General features: G+C 38.3%; 1 long non-coding RNA gene across 1 annotated transcript; it reads left to right on the top strand.

Annotated features, from left to right (window-relative positions):
* Positions 1-639: 639 nt before the first annotated feature.
* LOC136751810 (uncharacterized) lies at positions 640-5,354 on the top strand. The gene is made up of 3 exons (XR_010817079.1): positions 640-724; positions 5,077-5,195; positions 5,282-5,354. It is a non-coding gene; the product is annotated as an uncharacterized LOC136751810 (long non-coding RNA).
* The last annotated feature ends 10,344 nt before the right edge of the window (positions 5,355-15,698 follow it).

Below are 15,698 nucleotides of genomic sequence, written 5' to 3'. Positions count from 1 at the left end.
AGGTCACTTAAGGAAGAACACAATGCCATTCATCTCACCCTGCTCGAGTCATCACCTCCTGAGGCGGATTTCTCTTGAGCCGAGTCAACCCACTGTCTTCTCACTGTCATGAGAAAGTGGGTTATATCCTGGGTTGATGTGATTGTGTGAAAGCTAGTTTGAAACATCTGTTGTGATGTACTGCCTTTTAAAACAATGTATTGAGGTGTATTTATATATACAAAAACAAATCATATAATAAAGCCGAGCCTGTTTTTTGTTGTTCTTGTTGTAGTTTTTTTTTTTTAACTAATGCCGATTCTTTCTCAAGGTGCTTTCACACTGCACGCCCGCTAAGCGCGACAGAGCGACTCGCTCCCATTCATTTCCAATGAGAGCCAGTGACTCTCGGCGACAGGGGGCGGGGCTCCGCGCACAGACAAAATCTGCTGGCGACAGCGACAGTGGAGAGTTGAGCAATGTTCAACTTTATACAAATTAGCAGCGAGCGCGCAGTGACGGAGTTCGGCGACAACCAATGGGAGGCAGATGTGCTCTGCATATTGAAGTTCCTTCTCTTTTCTACTGGCTAGTTTAAAAATAAGACCCGCCCCCAGCGAGCGGGCAGTGTGCACACAGTGCAGGGCTCAGCGACAGCGCGCCGGCGACTGAGCGACTTGCGAGTTTAGCGAGCGGGCAGAGTGAACGTAGGGTTACACAACACCAGCCCCGACCAGGCAAATGGGTGAGGAAGACTATTAAAATCTTTAGATTTGAGATCAGTGTTTTACGGCTCAAGATTTTCAATGCTTTATTTGTCAGAGCCACCCCATTACTCCAAAAGAACATTGGAAGCTTCCCAGGTCTGAAGACTGTAATGAGAAGACATTAAACAGGATTCTAAATGGCAGAAGAAGAAGAAGATCTGACCCCATCCAGATTCTAATTGTTTAACCAATGTTTAAATTGTTTGGGTTATAATTTTGTCTTACTACTACAAATCAGACTGGGTTTTTTCTAAGCTTCCTTTACTCAGTGTCCAGGCTGGCAGCCACAAGCAGACCTTTTTGGTTTGTACACAAAATGTAGGATGTGTTTGGTTGTTGAAATCACCACTGGGTCTCCTGATTCATAACATAACATCCCTTTCTGGTTGGAAAAGGAAAAAATAACTTCAATAGAATGGAAGCTTACAATAACACGACAGGGTAAAATACTAATTGCAGAATCAGACAAAGTTAAGGCGTGCTGGAACAATAAAAAAAAAAAAAAAAGTGGTTTGTTTGTTTCAGTGCTAATGCAGTATTTTGCTGGCTTTGTTTTATTTATAGTCATAGTCAAGTGCACGGGCGTCACTAGACCCCTTTTCCTGGGGTACGTGCCCCAGTATAAATCTGCTGTGCCCCAGTAAAATCTGAAGTTTGAGTTTTAACAATTTACTTTATTTTTCAGTGCATTCATTTAGATTGATAATGCCGGAAAAAAAGAAATGGATCTAAATGCAACGCAGTAACCCAATCAACACTTGTAAAAGCAATGCAGTTTAACCGAAAACACAAACTGATGCGTGCGCGCCTGTGTGCTGCTATAATAGCCACTGCAGCGCGCACACAGAGTCCAGGTGTCGGCACACAAGTCAGAATTGAGGTAGATTTTGTTACTTGCATATACAATGTATGCCCGTAAAACATTTTGAGAATGTTCATGTACGGTATGAAGATACTTAAATATTTTCATAAAGATTAATATCTCTACATGTTTACCTTTCCCCAGTACTTGTTGTAGTGTAGAAATAGTGGGTTAAGCAAGGGAAGTTTGTATAGTGCATTGTGTTGCACACTTCTTGCACGCAGCAGGCTTTCAAGAAAAAAAAAAAAAAGTGATACGAGTAATGGGCCTGTGCCCCAGTAGATCTTTATGTCTAGCAACACCCCTGGTGAAGTGGATTAAAAAGTAGCAGAACTTTAGACTTGTCTTGCTGAAAAGGGTCAAAGGTTTGAGTCTAGACTCTGTCGAAGAATTGTCGAATTTAGTCTATTTTGAGATTTTACGTCAATGTTGATTTGGTGGGGTATCCTTCTGAAAAAAAACAGTTGAACAACCAACCAAAAAATTAAACATGAACATGTTTAATACACTCACAAAATGGGGGTCAGTGATAGCGCCCAACTTGTTGGACAACAACTGATAAAAGCTAAAAAATTATGTATGTGTATATATATATATATATACACACACACACGTAAACGTTTGTTATATTAATATTGAAGGTATGTAGGGTACATGTCCCTGTCAGTAAAGTGGGCACATAGGCAGCTGTTATACACAGTGAACATCAATGAATAAAACTTTTTTTACTTTGAAGTATCTTGTTCTCTGTATGCTTGCAGCTTTAAACCTCACACAATAACCCCACGGCCATTTGCTATAATTATATGTTTTGAATAAGTGGATAAGAAGGATCCAAAAAGGCCTTGATAATAATGCAACCCACAATTAATTAAGTTATGTATGACATTGTAAAAAGATCAAAGGGACATGTGGTTACTACATGATGTACAATAAGCAAAATAGGCAAAGGGAATCATAAGGTCTTTAATTTGCCTAGCAATGACACAGTAGCATATGGAAAGTAATTTGTAATAGCTCTTACAGACGTGGCCAAAAGTATTTTACCCTTGCATTTTATTCAAATAATGCACCACTTGTCCTGAAAAGTGTTGAAATTAAAATATCTTTTGTCATCCATACATGCATGTCCTTGGTTTGCAGTGGAATGAAGCAAAAAACCTGAAAAGAACTGAATTTCTGCTTATTCAATAAAGACATTCTATAATGGCCTGGACAATATTATGGATACCCTTTAGAAGTTATAGGAAATAATTGGTCTGCTTGAGGTATCATTACAATACATTCTCTTTTAATTAGTATCACAGGTGTCTTCAATCACATTATCACTCATTCAGCCAGTTTAAATGGAGAAAAGTTCCCACTCTGCTGTTTTGTGACACTGTGTGCATCACACTGAATATGGAAAAGAGAAGGAAAGCCAGAGAGTTGTCTGAGGAGGTTAGAAAGAAGGTAATAGCCAAGCATGGTCCTACAAGACCATCTCTAAAGAGTTTGATGTACCTGATCCAACATTCAAGCTCAAGGTGCAACAGCTTCAAGTCGCACCATCCGTCGCGGTCTGAATGGAAATGGACTCCATGGTAGAAGACCTCTCTCTAAGAGAGAAACATAAAAAAGCCAGTCTGGAGTTTGCTAAAATGCATGTGGACAAGCCACAGTCCTTCTGGGAGAATGTCCTTTGGACAGACAGAACAAAAGTAGAGTTTTTTTGGTAAATCACAACTCCATGTTTACAGGAAATTAAGCTTTCAAAGAAAAGAACACCATCCCTACCGTGAAACACAAAGGCTCAGTGATGTTTTGGGGTTGCATTGCTGCCTCTGGCACTGGGTGCCATGAATCTGTGCAGGGCACAACGAAATCAAAAGACTATCAAGGCATTTTGGAGTGTAACATACCCCAGTGTCAGAAGCTGTGTCTCAGTCGCAGGTCATTTGTCCTCCAGCAGGATAATGACCTGAAATATACCTCAAAAAGCAGAAATATTGGACTGTTCCGAAGTGGTCTTCTAGGAGTCCAGATCTAAATCCCATTGAACATCTGTGGAAAGAGCTGTAACTCGCAGTTGGGAAAAAGCACTCATCAAACCGGAGAGAACTGGAGCAGTTTGCTCAAGAAGAGTGGGCCAAACTACCAGTCGAGAAGTGTAGAAATCTCATTCAGAGCTAGACAGCACATGATTGCAGTTATGGTCTCTAAAGGCTGTACAATGAAATTGTCATGCCCACAAATGTCATCCCCACGACCATCGCTAGATGCCTCCCCAGTCCCAGTTCAACCTTGTTTCCCTTACCTTTGTCCCCATTATTGAATCATTACTTTCACCAGTCTCCCTACCCATCAGCTCTGTCTATTTAAACCTCTTCCAGCCACATCATTATTGCAGTCTTGTCTGCAGTTTGCAACATTTCCGAGCTTGTTTTTTGTTTGACCTTTGTATTTACTGACCCTTGCCTGTTTTTTTGAGACCACGCTTTCTGGATTCCGTTTGTAATACTGTCTGCCCAATCGAACGACCCTATGTGTGATACTTTGACCACACTCTCCAGTTTTGCCTACATTGCCCAGATAACCGGTATCCAACCCACGCCTGTTTTCAACTTGCCTTTTCCTGCACCCGAGTCCTCCAGTCCCCTCCACGGCCACTGTGACCAGAGTGCTTAGAGAAAGATTAGGTTAAGGGTGTCAATATTTTTGTCTGTGCCATTTTAATTTGTTTTACCATTTAAAGTAATATGTTACATAATAAATCAAAAGCAAAGTTTGTTCTATTGAAGGTGAAATAAAGAATGGTGGATACCAAATACTTTAATATTTCTACTTAGTTCAGAGAAAATTGTGTTGTGTGTTTTTGCCATGTCTGTATACGTTTACTTCTAGTCTTTAAAGAAATAAGCTTCCTGTGGCACATTCACAATTGTATTATGGTTGGTCTCTGGGGATCTGCACAATTATGCAGACATGGCCAGCGCTGAAGACTTGCCAGTACTGAGGCATACCTTGAAGTGAGCTGTATTTAAACAGCCTAGTCTGCCCCGGTGGTAAGGGAGGCCTGGGAAGGAGTGTCACACCCTAATGCGTGCTTGGGGGCGACTACGCTACCCGACCACGCCACCTCCATTGTTATACGAGGGAGGAGCTCGTCTACCTACTCCAATGCTTTCCCCGGCAGGCTCGACGCAACCCCAAGACACTCACACATGCAGTTAAAATATTATTTAACAAGCTCCAGACAGGGCATGAAGACTGTCCTGGATAAAGGTACAGAATTATATAAAAAGTAATTATATAAAACCCAACTACAACTGCCTTTAATTAGTAGGGGCAATAAAACACTAAAAACCCTATCCAAACAAATAACCAAAAAAGAAAGAAGGAAACTAATAAAATCCTATAAAACTACCATTTCTTATACAATTATATCTCCTGTACAAAATACACTAATAACTCTTCTTCCTCTCGCAGATATGATCAGCACTCCAATAACACAAGTAAGTCGGTTCGAACTCCTCATCCTCTCTCGCAGCCTGACAGCAAACCGCTGACCAGGCGGACAGCCGCAGACTGGAAATGGAAGACCTCAGGTAAGGAGAAAAACTATTAATGTTCACAGTCCATTCCTTGCCATGACTCTGCAATATGATCAACAATAATATTCTCTTTTCTCTAGATATAGCTGAACGTGGCGAATACCAGGGGAGAGGGGATACACCAAGTTCCAAATAAAGCGGAGTTCAACAGTACTAATGCGCAGGTCTCTTAATTTCCGTGTTCCAAGTCGCTTCACTCATGCTCTCACTAATTACCACTGTTACACATACAGTCAATAAAAACCCATGGACTTAGCTGCTCACTGCTCTGCTGCCAAGTCCTTAATATATCTCATCGCCGTCTCCCCGCAAAAGTCTCCTCTGCTCCCCTCTCCAGCACCGGCTTTATTTCCATGTCCCGCTGTTCACTACCTCGCAAGCCATTCTGTCTGTGAACCTCTGTGTGCCTCTGGATTGAAGGATCCCTCTCAGTTTATATTCTCCAAAGCAGAGACCCAGGTTGCAGGTGAAGGTGATTGGGAGAGATTATGGAGGTAGGTCCAGGTGAGAATGTATCTGGTGGCGTGTACTGGGCCGGGCAAACAATAAAACAATTAAAAACCCAATAACCCAATTAAACACAGTAAAACCAATAACCCAGTTAACCCAAAATTAGGAAGTAAAAGAACATACTTCATAAATGAAAATAAACGTAATCAATTTGAAGTGCACACAACAATATAAAAGTGAAAGAAACAAATACAATAATTAACTAATCAGTGATTAAATTGCCTGTCACGCACCACCCGTGACAGGAGCACACAGGGTAAAGGTGGCTGGGGTGGATGGATGATGTATGGAGCTGTGCAATCTTTAGAAACCTCTGTGTAGTTAGTCACTGTCTTATGGGATGTATTGGTCACTAATTTTTCTAGACAGAAGACAAGAAGGCTCTCACCTGGACTGGAGGCAAGCACAAGTCATGCTGGCTTTTATTGTTTTCATTGATATCTTCTAATGAATAGGAGTTATATATATATATATATATATATATATATATATATATATATATATATATATATATGTAAAAACTGCTCATGTACACATACTTCATGTGTTTCCCACTCTAATTATAAAGAAGAAGGCCTTGCTTCCTTGAGGTTGTCTTAGAGGGATGGTAAAATTATCGAATCCAGGGCTGGTGTTATGTATGGGCTTCTAGTTCATGGGCATTATAATTGTGTCAGGGTAGTTCCCATGGGCAGAACATATTTTAACAATGAATATTGACTGGAAAGGAGAGTCAAGGAGCAATCAAGAAACACACAGAATGAGCTGACTGCCAGACTGGTGGGGGAGCTCCATCATCAGTGGGGAATTAGAAGGTCAAGAGAGTGATTATTATTATTATTTTTATTTTTATTTCTTGGCAGATGCCCTTATCCAGGGCGACTAACAAAATAAGCGCAATACAAAGTGATGTCTTGTCCTCCTTTGAAGAGGCCACGGCTAGGGATAGAAGGTGTGATAGGTGGTGGTAAAGTGCTGTCAGCTTTTCCCAGGTAGCAACAGGGAGTCCAGTGTGGCAGCTGCCTGGCCTGAATTGAAACCCTGTCCCAGTGACATAGTCTACCCCTGAATGTGTTACGTAGGTCTAGAAAAGGATTTGCAGCAATGTAACATTAGGTTCAAATACTCTTACTTAAAACTGATATCAGCTCCTCTGGCCTTAGTAAAAGGCACACTTGGATCACGATGTGCTGCTGGAATTTGAAAATCCTCAAAGGAATGTGTAGGAAGGCATAAATGCCTAGAAGAGGACTGTGGTATGCATTCATGTTATGTAAAAATTGATAACTGGTATTTCTCAAAGACCTTCCACTTATGCTTCTGGCTTTAACCTTATAGCATGTAAACAGAGCTAGCATTCATATCCTCATATCTTGGTTAGCTGTCGTGAGCAAGCTGTACTTCAGATACACCTTTTCCTGTGTTTATTTTATTTTTATTTTCTATACCTGGACGGTTTCAGGCTGCTTTGCTGTAGAAAAATACTTTATTATACTATGAGTTTCCTTGCTTTATAATCTGATATGCTGCCCCCCACCCCCGTTTTCAATGGGGTGTGGTAGGAGCTGACTAGGGTCAATGTAAAATTCTCTTTGCCAATAGTTCTGGACAACCTCCACTTTTACCACAAAGGATAATTAAACCAAAACAATGTAGTGTTTTTTTTTTGGGGGGGGGGGTTGTGGGCCAACAGATACACGCACACACATATGTAAATATACAAAAAAAACATTGTTCATACAACTTGACAAACAACTTGTCATACATGCTTCTTAGAAATCTACACTGGTTATATATATAAAGACATTTTACAAGTATATGAACATATTAGGTTTCCTGAAATGTGCAGACTATCTAGACATAAGGAAATGAAAACAGTCAGTGCTGACAGATCAACAGGATGTGTCTAGTCTTGTTTAGGAGGCTCTTTTCTCTTTGTTCTCAAAGAATCAACCTAGAAACAATACATCCTTTTACAATTCATAAATGTATACAAACCAACCTAGATCATGTTATTTATGCTTAGGGTTGGATTTTTGATGCAGGCATGAATCAGGATACATTCAATAGGGTTTTGTGCTTTTTGTAAATAAGCTATTAATGTAATAATTAAAAGGTTACACATTTCAGTAATTGCGAGAATGTTAACATGCAGTTGCAAATTGAATTGTCTTTGGTGAATTAGTTACAAATAATTGATATATGAATGTAAAATTCATGCTTAATGTTTCCCTGTAGCTTTTAATTTTCTCAGCATTGTTTCTTATTTAGTTAAATTTGGCTTAGTTTGTTTTTTCACTCATGTGAAGGCTGTCATGTTGTTTGAAAATGAACCGATTCTTTATTTGCAGTAGACATACACTCACCTAAATGATTATTAGGAACACCATACTAATACTGTGTTTGACCCCCTTTCACCTTCAGAACTGCCTTAATTCTACATGGCATTGATTCAACAAGGTGCTGAAAGCATTCTTTAGAAATGTTGGCCCATATTGATAGGATAGCATCTTGCAGTTGATGGAGATTTGTGGGATGCACATCCAGGGCACGAATCTCCCGTTCCACCACATCCCAAAGATGCTCTATTGGATTGAGATCTGGTGACTGTGGGGGCCAGTTTAGTACAGTGAACTCATTGTCATGTTCAAGAAACCAATTTGAAATGATTCGACCTTTGTGACATGGTGCATTATCCTGCTGGAAGTAGCCATCAGAGGATGGGTACATGGTGGTCATAAAGGGATGGACATGTTCAGAAACAATGCTCAGGTAGGCTGTGGCATTTAAACGATGCCCAATTTGCACTAAGGGGCCTAAAGTGTGCCAAGAAAACATCCCCCACACCATTACACCACCACCACCAGCCTGCACAGTGGTAACAAGGCATGATGGATCCATGTTCTCATTCTGTTTATGCCAAATTCTGACTCTACCATCTGAATGTCTCAACAGAAATCGAGATTCATCAGACCAGGCAACATTTTTCCAGTCTTCAACTGTCCAGTTTTGGTGAGCTTGTGCAAATTGTAGCCTCTTTTTCCTATTTGTAGTGTAGATGAGTGGTACCCGGTGGGGTCTTCTGCTGTTGTAGCCCATCCGCCTCAAGGTTGTACGTGTTGTGGCTTCACAAATGCTTTGCTGCATACCTCGGTTGTAACGAGTGGTTATTTCAGTCAAAGTTGCTCTTCTATCAGCTTGAATCAGTCGGCCCATTCTCCTCTGACCTCTAGCATCAACAAGGCATTTTCGCCCCCACAGGACTGCTGCATACTGGATGTTTTTCCCTTTTCACACCATTCTTTGTAAACCCTAGAAATGGTTGTGCGTGAAAATCCCAGTAACTGAGCAGATTGTGAAATACTCAGACCGGCCCGTCTGGTACCAACAACTATGCCACGCTCAAAATTGCTTAAATCACCTTTCTTTCCCATTCAGACATTCAGTTTGGAGTTCAGGAGATTGTCTTGACCAGGACCACACCCCTAAATGCATTGAAGCAACTGCCATGTGATTGGTTGGTTAGATAATTGCATTAATGAGAAATTGAACAGGTGTTCCTAATAATCCTTTAGGTGAGTGTAGATACCAAAAAATCTGTATTGATAGTCATAATAAAGCACAGGAAACAAATCAAGTGTCTGATTTACTTATAAAAACATAATATCAGCGTGTATTAGTTGTGTTTTGTATGTTTTTTATAGGTAAAGCCTATGCCATTAATATCTATTCATAGCAGTTTATGTGCTACACAGTTCATAGGCTGGTGGTGCTGACAATTAGGAGACTTTTCCTGTTCCAGTTGCTGCTCCCTCACGAGGCATTTAGATGCTTCTGATGTTTTTGGAGAGAACAGCTGAGAAGATCATGACTTCTCATATCCTAAGGGGAAGCCATTAAGAACACCCCCTCTGTCAGCAGGGCATGATATAATTATATATATATATATATATATATATATATATATATATATATATATATATATATATATATATATATATATAATGTAAGCATGCCAGCGATCATATGGCAGACAGCCTGCAGCTCTCACATTTTATTTTATATCATATTCAGGAGCTGCTGACTTCTGTTCATACATCAACCAGCATTGCATTTGCTGCAGATGCTAGTAATGGGACTGAACCAAGAGACACATGTAATTCAAGATCCACTGAAGTGTGATTTGTATGAAAAGTGGTTTGTGAGAAGCAGGGACAATACATTAATGACTTTAAGTTCTCAGTCACCCTAATTCTTAAAAAAAAAACTGATATTAAGGAAGACATAAAAATGCTTGTTATTTATTGAGGAAAATTACAATATTTTTTCAATAGGACACAGATCAGTTTTAAACTATAGTGAAATATGGAAAACTGATATGTTTTTGTGTAGTAAGTGTGGTGCAGTGCTGAGTGGGGCACAAAATGGGCATCGGAATGGCTACATTCCCCAGAAGCCTTGGGGGATGAATCAGCTTAGTGGAGCATCTGATTCAGGACTCTCCTGATTGGTCTGGCTCATGCATAAAGTGGGGGAGTGGGTTGTTAGTTAGTTAGTTAATTAGTTAGTGATCTGTTTGTATAGAGGGACCTGTAGAGAATGAGTTTAGTTTTGCTCAAAGAAGAGCTAGGTGTTTGTTTAGGGTTTTGTGCGTTCCCCCTGGCACTGTAAATAATACAAGCATCATCCCTTGCACCATATTTCCCTGCCCTTCCCTGTGTCAAGATCCCACCTATATCAAGAGCCCAGCACTGATCCCCTTATGGTGCCACATAATATTTTTCTTTGACAAATGAAGTCTGAGTCAAAAATCAGCTGTTTGTTTGTTATAAAGGCCTGTGGATTCTATCATTCAGCAGTCATTTTAAGTTTGGTGAATAACCACTCCACATAAGGACACTTGCAAGCAGAGCAAGATAACACAAAAACTGTACACTTCTGCTTTTAGACTAGAATTGATTATTGTGTAAAATATCAGATATATGTAAATCAAGTACTCGGCATGTGTGAATTGTGTATTTCCAAAGCTGCATAATTGGAAATGGAGCCCAAGCATAATGCTTTACTATACAGCATGGTTCAAAACTAATATACTGGCCTTTCTGTTTTCAAGTAATAAGCTTTGAGAATACGTTTTGTTATGTAAACAGGGTTAAAGATTTTTTTATTTAATTCTATAATTTGTGTTTTTATATTATTTTTATTTTACAATAATTCCTTTTTGATTCATGAGCATTCCTAAGTCAGACACAAATAGAACAGCTTTGTATTAACACATTTACCATGCCATTTGTGTGCTTGAATCCAGCTGGGATATGACAGCCATTGAATCAAAATAAAAAGCAAAACAGTAAAATCTTTGTAGGAACTGGCTCTGAGTTGCAATAAGACCTAGACCAAATATCAACTTTTGCCCTAAACACAAATTGCAAATTACAAACTTGGTTTATTGTGATTTATTTAATAGTAGAAAAAGTGACTTCTGATAATTAACTGAACTGGGATTGTGTACACATCTGTAATCTGCAAATGGTGGGGAGTGCAATTCTGATATGGTGTAGGCCTACGCTTCTCAGTCTGTGAATGGTGTGGTTTGTGATCACAGAACTATCAGTATAGTATAACAGAATATATCAATGTATATCAATGGGATTTTTACTTATGCTCACAAGTTGTCTTAAGATTAAATTTTATTTTGTACATATAAGACAATCAAATACTAACCCTAACCCTAACCCTAATCAGATACCTTTGTAGCAACATCGCAATACAGTGAACACAGTATCAGAGGACATTGATATACAACTCATTTGTAGACTCCAGTGGATGTTGTCAAAATGAACATAATTAATGAAAAGTATCTTCTTGGGGGTAATAAGTTGTGAGTTGGTGGCAGTTCCAATGCTTTGAATCAATTCCAATGCCTTCTGGGTAACGAGGGCCTTTCCTTATCCACCGGATCAACTAGACCTCCACTACACATAAGATAATTACATAGCTAACAACAAGAATCATGTTGCAGCACTATCAGAAGGACCTATCTGTTTGTGTTGGTATTCCAGATGTAGTCAGCAGCCCATTACAACCCAAGGTGAGTTGTATCCCTCTCCTGGAGCATTCAGCTGGTGTGATGAGTGCATGGCTAAAAAAGGGGGAAACTATTTTATCGAGGCCCTCATGAGGCAAGGGAAGATTTAGATTAGAAGGTGTTAGGAGTCAGTGAGGTGCCGTTGACAGAAAGGAGAACTCCAGTCACACTTGCAGAAACCATGTGATCTGCCTCTAAGCCCTTACAGTAATAGCAATACAAATATTTTTTTTAAAGTTCCATAAAACCACGTTAATGAATATTGTTTATACACATAATATTAAGAAATTATAACTTTGGGTCAAGTCATGTTAGGTTGATCTGTTTAGAAGCTATTTTGAATTGTATATTTGATATCTTTATTGGAAAACAAATGTTGGGGATTTGGTTAGGAGGCTTTGGAATAGTTCTGATACACAGTAAGACACAGTTCATTTTATGCAAAGAACTCAATATAGACTAAAGGCTGGTTTCTTGGCACTAGTTGTCAATCTTGTCATGAATGAAACTCTAAGTGACCCTACGGCACATACAGTTGTTGCCTTTGGTGCAAACTGTACTAATCCAAGTATAAAATGCATATTTTTAACACAATCAAATATTTCCATTGAAATCATCATGCTGTGTTTTTGCATTTGATTTTATATAATGATTTTCACACAATCTGTTTTGCAAGATTTACTTGAAAGGGACTTTCAGGAAGAAGAGTAGTGTGAACAAATTGACAAATCCACAAAAAAAGAAGATATAAGAAGGCAGACAGTGTGTCCAGTCTTGCCCAGAGCTCTTCTTGAAATAAGACATATATTTTCATAAAGGGGTGATGTAAGACATTCTTTAACATCATTCAGATCATGCAAAAATCCTTTCCCACGGTTTTCAGTACATGTATCATATGTACCATATCCTATTTCTGCAAAATGTTACTCGACCACTGCATATAAAATAGAACATGTATCTATAAGAAATTACTATTAAGTACTATTTAGTACTCTTTTGAACAAAAATGAGCATGACAATTTAGCAGTAACCCCTAATATTAACTTCAGGTAGTCTGATTTATTATCTGTGGTGTGTTTAATTCTTTACTATATCTCTTCATACTTTAGCATGATTTAAATTTTCTTTTCTGAGGTATACTACTGTACTATACAACTCCTATAGGGGATACATTATCAATTAATCTATTCAGTACGGGATGTTTATTGGGAAACATAAATTAAAAAGCAACAGATTTCATTTTTGCCATCTATAGGATATGGTACCTTACAATGTTTGTTTAATTTGGAAAAAAAAAGACATAGTATGTTTTCTGTCTTGGAAAAGAAAACAGACTGGAAATGGATTACAGAATGATGAGCAATGTATTTTTCAAATAATGAGTTAGTTAAGGAAAGGTACCAGAAGCTGTTTATCAGATAATACCCCAGACTTCAATATAATTTTGGGGCTTTCTCTTTGAGTTATTATTTGAACTGATATGTATATGCCTCAACAGTCACAACTGCACAAATCTATGTGTGATACCTGATGTCAGCCATACAGTAACATTTTGTATCACTTTGTGCTCTTCGAAATTTTCTCCAGTAAAGAAGTTTAAATAGTAATGGTTTACACTAGCATTTTGACCCTGTTTGGTGCTGAATGTTTCCTATACATTCTTAAGTAAGAGGCATACAATTATTCCGGGTATATTATATATCTGTTCATTTTGATGTCATGTCATAACTTCCTGCATAGCTGAAAATCTGCGAGAATCACCAGATTTGTCTTCCCCATGGCAACTATTATCAGGTCAACCAAGTGTAAGTGTTTTGTGGTCTTACTCCTTGATAGTAATTATAAATGCCTTGGACAACATGAAATGCTACTGTGTCCACGGTTATGGGAAAAACAGTGAATACAGTGTTATTCTTTTTTAAATTTCCAACCACAGAGAAGATTAATTTGCAGGGAAGAATGTTTGTGCAAGTGATATCCCACATCAAAAGGAGAAAAAAGTAAATGGCAATCTGCCATTTACATCACTTCAACATGCCACTTTTTAAAAACTTAATAAATAAAAACCCCTCCTACTTTCCCTGTTTTGGGCTGGTGGGGGGGGGTGCAGGATTTGTAATACAAAGTATTTTCTATTATGTGTTGGTGTTTTAGAAGTCATGGGGTTGTCTGACCTGCTGCAGATGTTCTGTTAATAAACAATTTGCTTATTCTGCATTAAAGACCAAGCCAAATTGCTCAGGAATTGTATGCAATTCGTCAAATGCATATGACTGCAATGGTAATAATAAAATTTGAACACTGCATGAATATAGGTCTTTGTGTTAACATGATGCCAGAGACCTACTTAATAAAAATGACATATCATATATCAAATATATATATTAGGAAAATTACACCAGACACTGTTAAATTGCAATATTTGGAAAAAGTTTAGAAATAACAGACCTGCTTTTGTGTTCAGTAGTTACTAGGACTATTAGGAGATAGATAAGTCAAGTTTAAAGAGGGATAAATCTCCAGTGGAAAGCTATACTACTATAATATCAATGTGTGTTCAGGTTGGATTAATTTACAAAACTGTTGACCAATTCAGAAGCCATTTGGCTTTTATGGTTGGTTCAGGAGTTAACGCCAAGTATACGCTAATACTGTTTTTACATAAAACCAAACCAAAAGATAGTGCACTCTTCAAAATGGTCCTTTAGCCTGAGGCTTCAGATGGAAGTTTCATTATTAACTAACTTTTTAATGACGTCTTAGTCCTCTTGAAGGGATGTCACAGTGCTTAAGGTGTTTATCAGCAAGAGTGCCTTTTCTTTATGTTTCTGCGTGTGTCGAATGCATTTGACCTTGTTTTGACTGGACTTAAAATAATCAGTCGTGTGTTTGTTTTGGGGAATTTGTATTGCAGAATTCCTGAAATTATTCAGGTTAAATTTCTCTGTAGATAACTGAAATTCAACATTCAGACCAAAACAGATGAGAGAACAAATTTTCCCGCAATAATACATGTTTTATTAATTCTTTTTTTATTATTATTATTATGAGTAGTAGACATATTAGTTGTAGTAGTAGTATTGTGACACATATTTGGATATACTAATTAAAAACTTGCGGTAGTTGCAATTTATTCTTGCATAAATACAAATGTATGTATATTTACAGAAGGGATATATAAAGAAATGTTTTTAAAATAGCACCTAAAAAATAATACAGTGCTCCAAGCAACAAAATAAAACTAGCATGATCTTTCAACTGATGCATCAAATAATTGGCAACACCATGTTTGATTGTTTCAATCTACCTATAAAATAGAAGGCACAGATAAGGAATAGTTCAATCCAGAATATTGTGTCTTGGCTATGTGTGTATGCTCAACATGGAGTTCAAAGTTACAACAGAAATGTTTATTGGTGTTCCAGTCTACCCTTGCAGAATCAAAAGCCAACTTCATGCCAGGCTCCTCCTTTGAAAGCATTTGACAGTCTTATTTTAATATTATTATTACGGGGACTCTTAATTCAGATTGAAAGCCTGTCTTTTTTACCATCTCAGAAATCCTGAATGACTTTAAGAGCCCAGCATTTTCAGTGCTGTTGTTCATCACAGTTCTATTGCTGAACTGTATAAATGCAGATTTGGCAAGGAATTCCCATCAACAGGCAGCACTTTAAATCCATTGTTTTATTATATGATTGTTTTTTGTAAAAGATAGCCTGAATGTCCAGACAACATGGGAAGACAGTATGGTTCTGGTTTCTGTGGCTATTGTGGCTCATATTGTTAGTTGTGGGCCTGAGACAGGGGAGCTGCAAGCTAGCTGTAGAATTCCCATTGTTTTCCAAATACAATCTCACTTCCCTTCCGATGCAGATGTATTCTTCTAACGAAAATAG

The sequence above is a fragment of the Amia ocellicauda genome, chromosome 6, assembly GCF_036373705.1.
Source record: "Amia ocellicauda isolate fAmiCal2 chromosome 6, fAmiCal2.hap1, whole genome shotgun sequence".
NCBI lineage: Eukaryota > Metazoa > Chordata > Actinopteri > Amiiformes > Amiidae > Amia > Amia ocellicauda.
This window is presented reverse-complemented; position numbering and strand designations above follow the sequence as displayed.